Below are 4,434 nucleotides of genomic sequence, written 5' to 3'. Positions count from 1 at the left end.
CCCCCCCCCCAAGACGGGGGGGAGGGAGGGGAGGCTCATGTAAATGTAAATGCACATGTACATTTACATGTGCGCGAGGTGAAGGAGCGTAAGGGCGCGGTGAAGTGTATGCAAAGGCATCATCGGCGCGCCGCCCCCTCCAGACGGGGTTTTGACGCCCCCTCTGGTGCAGCGCCCCTATGCGCTGCATACCCACTGCAAGAAAGGATAATATTAATCAAAGAAAACTAAATGAAAATGCATGGAGAACAGAATGCAAGAATAAACTAAGAAACTAAATTAAATACAGAGGAATAAACTTCTATGGCAAGACCTTTCAAGCAATAAATATAGAGGACTATATGGCAAGAACAAACAGACACCGTTTTCAGATAAAAGATAAAATAATATAAAGGTATATTATATATTATATTGGAATATTTGTTCCACTCTGATTGGCTGCTGTTGAATGTCCATTACATTTTTTTAGACACCTGTAAAAATTATTTCTATTGGACAGGGGATTTCCCAGGGTGAAGTTTCTCCAGCTCTCTTTTCACCTGGTCAGCAGTAGTACAACCAGATAATATGTGGGAAGAGGGGCTACAACTAGGAACTGGGGAGTCAAACCGGTTAAAGAACTGGTTCAACTTGTTTGCCCAATTTAGATCCCCCCCAGCAGGGCAGTTAGCTTTTCTCTTCAGACCTGTGATCTCTCTAATCCCAATCGAGACCTCTCTTGCACTGTTATTTTTGAATTTTTCTTCCGGCTAGGCTTTCCTAGGTGGTTAACCCAGTTAAATATTTTTCCTTTCATGTGTTGTGATCCATTTACGATCAGCTAGTTTTTTCCTGTTAACCTTTTGTTTTAGTCGGATTTTCCCCTGATTACCAACAGCTGTTTTCTGTTTGTTGATTACCTCCTGCTTGTGTGTAAATTTGTTGTGTGCTTTTTATGGGCGCAGGATTCTTTGTTTATGCTGGACGAACGTAGTCTTAGTAAGAACGTTTTGATGTACAGTCATGTCAGTGTTGGTCATTAAAAGCGTTTATTCTGCTTAAGTTGGTGAATTCTCCTCCCTGCCTGCATACACCTTATGACAGAAGAATCCCGCCAGTATGGGAAAGAAGGCAACAGGTAAAGAGGTCATTACCCTCTTCCAGGATTTTGCTCGATTGGCAGAGGAGGGAGAAAGATGATGGCACGATTCCTCGCCATTCCGCCGCCTCGGCCAGCACCTCAACCCCCCCTGTTGGGACTATGCTCTCCGAGCCCCCCAGAGCCTGTAGTCCCTAGTGGTCCTGAGTCTCCAAGCCCCCCATAGCCTGTAGCCCCTAGTGGTCCCGAGTCTCCGAGCCCCCCAGAGCTTGTATCTCCTCGCTGTCCCAAGCCTCCTGCACCCCCCAGAACCTGTTTCCCCTAGTGGTCCCCAGTTCCTGAGGTCTCCTGAACTATCTGCTATTAGTCCTGAGTCCCCGAGTTGACCCAACTTCCATACTGGCTCTCCTCAGCCTTCGGCCAGCGCATCCAGTCAGCGTTCAAGTCCCCCACAACCCGTTGTCGGACCAGCTGCTTCCTCTGCTGCCAGCCAATCGTCTTCGGTGTCAGGGGGCCAGAGATCGGTGTAGCCTCCAGAGGGACCAACATTGGCGGCATTTCAGACCTGCACTGTTCCATGGGCTTCGGCTCGTTGTCAGGTGGATCCCCTCAGGGGTTTTCGCCTCGGGGTCTGGATCGGCTGCTCTCCCCAAGGCCACTTCGTTGCCCGCCTGGTCCTCGCCAGGGGTTTCCCCCCCTTCATCCCCATCCTCCAGACGTTTTGGGTGGAGATCGTCTATGTGGGACAGTTCCAAATATTCTGAGGACATTTCCTCGTAAGCCAGTGGGTGGCAAACAAGTTCGTGTTCTTGTTTGATTCTGGTGGTCTGCCGTCCACCCCCACCTCCACTCCCCCCACTGGTGGGTGTTTTTGTTTGGGCATCTGGTAGCTGCCGTTGAAGGGGAGGTACTGTCGTGATCTGTTTAGGGTTGCCACCCATCCCTTAAAATACGGAATCGTCCCGTATTTGGCTGTTAAATGTTGCGTCTCGTATTGAACTGATACGGGACACGATTTGTTCCATATTTCTATAAAGGTCCCATAGACATGCCTATCACACATCAAGACTAATTGTAGCAATAATGACCAAAATAAAACACAGGATATATTAAGGTCAGCTAAATTGTCGTGGTGTGAGCTAAAGGACCCTATGGACTGACCCTCGTGGTTAACTAGAGACAGAAACTACGCAGCCGCGGTGAGCTCCTATCGACCCCGTCTTTTTAAAATATCCTCAACCCGATTCTCCACCATCCTGAGAACCAAAACCTCTTGTAAAGATACGGACGTGAGAGATAAGACTCAAATCCCAGGTTGAACATGTTAGTGAAGATGAATACAGGCAATTGAAACAAATGTGTTCATCCTGGCACGGTGTGCTGCATGATGTCAGACAGAATGGATCAGGAGAGGAACACTGAAGACCTGGTTAGAACCTAAAGAACCAGATATCAGCATCTCTTCATCCCTCAATCATCTCCTTAGGCTGATATGGTACAGAACATTTTGCTATGATTAAGTTTCTTATTGTGGTTTTAGTAGACTGTTATGGTTTGATTATTAGATAATCAATTATTTGCTTATTTAATGTATAGTCATATCAGCCAAAATAATACAAATGGCCATTTAAAGAACAAATCATATTAAGAGATTAACAATACATAAATATTTCCTACTTTAAAAAGATTTGTTAGGGCTTTCGGTTTGTTTTATTAAGAAATGTTGACATTAATTCAGTGTTCAGTGGTCATTTAATGCTTTATTAATGTCAGACATAGGCCTTCTGCCCAGAGGCGGTTCTAGATGGGGGCCAGCAAGGGTACAAAAGAAATTATGCTAAATAAATGTATTTTGTTAATATTCAGAGGTGGAATTTTTTTTAACCTTAATTTTATTTTAACAATGAATTAAAAATTATAGTGATGCACTTTTAGCTGCTGTATTGAGATAGGATCACACTTTCCATCTGCTAGATCAGGATCTGCAGCCTGATCCAACCTGTATCTCTGGAGACACAAGTGGCTCTTTGGCTTACTTGATATATCAAATGATGAAATATTGCTCTGTTTTTGTTTGTTTGTTTCATTCTTTTTTTAAGTGTTGCCATGGAAAAACACTGACTATCCTGGCCCTCGTGGTAAATTTGATCTAGAACCAGCCTCCAAACCTAACTCCTCACTTGTATAAATATTTTAGTAATACTCTTTACAATACCAGAATTTTCACATAGTTTTTATACTTTTGTAGCCTAGTTTGAGGACACATTGTGATTATTAAATTAAGTATTATGATCAGTTTACTCAGTACTTGAGCAGTTTACCAAGTACATTTTACACTTGCTTAATTAAACATGTTTAAGGTGTGCTACTCTGATTGGAGTACAATTTTGGAGTACTCTATGTATGAATGATTGCTCTCTGGATCACGTGTCTTAAAGGTTTTGTTGGCTATAGTTGCCTTTATTTGGAAGTAGTTTGACAGGAAAGTGGGTAATGACAGAGGGGGAAGACATGTGGCCTGCAACCACTGCCATGATGACTAATGCCTCAATATATTGGTTGTGCTTTGCACCTGCGCCATCACCGCACCCCCTCTGGATCACTTTTTAAAAACAAATAACACTGCCATAAATATTGTCTATCACTGCAGCGGCCATCCCACCCCATGAAAGGAGGGTGACACACAGTGGTGGGCGTCCCCTATTTTGATTTCTGAAAGGTGGCAACCCTAGATCTGTTCAAGATCAGCTAGTTTTTTCCTGTTTACCTTTTGATTTTGTCAGATTTTCCCCTGATTACCATCAGCTGTTTTCTGTTTGTTGATTACCTCCCGCTTGTGTTTAAGTTTGTTGTGTGCTTTTTATGGGCACAGGACTTTCTGTTTATGCTGGATGAACGTGCTTAACGTTTTGATGTACAGCCAGGGGGGCTGCCAGGAATTGTGGGCCCCCTGAAAAATAATTTGGTTGGGCCCCCCTGCACAGATGCTGTTACAATATTTTGAGTCTATTTGACCCATAAAAAGCATCATAATTTTAAAGGCTTGCATCTGCCTTGCTGTCTTTGGTTCGATACTGCTAATTAGCACAGTATATACTGCTCGTGAATTTTACATCCAACAGTCCACATTCAGTATGCAAGTAGGTTGTTTAAATTGTTTCTATTAGTTTTAGATTACTGAAATATCTCTCCCCATGAGCAACAGTCAAAAGCAACATGCATGTTAGAGAATTTTCGGTATTATCATTTTGTTATTACTTTAGTTCACATTCAGTCTATAGGTTATTGTGATTTTCTGTTTAAAGTGTTCTCTTCCTTATGTGTGTATGAACTGACCTGGAGGTCAGGACTGTCTG

This window comes from Poecilia formosa, unplaced genomic scaffold, assembly GCF_000485575.1.
Source record: "Poecilia formosa unplaced genomic scaffold, Poecilia_formosa-5.1.2 Scaffold748, whole genome shotgun sequence".
Classification (NCBI taxonomy): Eukaryota; Metazoa; Chordata; class Actinopteri; order Cyprinodontiformes; family Poeciliidae; genus Poecilia; species Poecilia formosa.
This window is presented reverse-complemented; position numbering follows the sequence as displayed.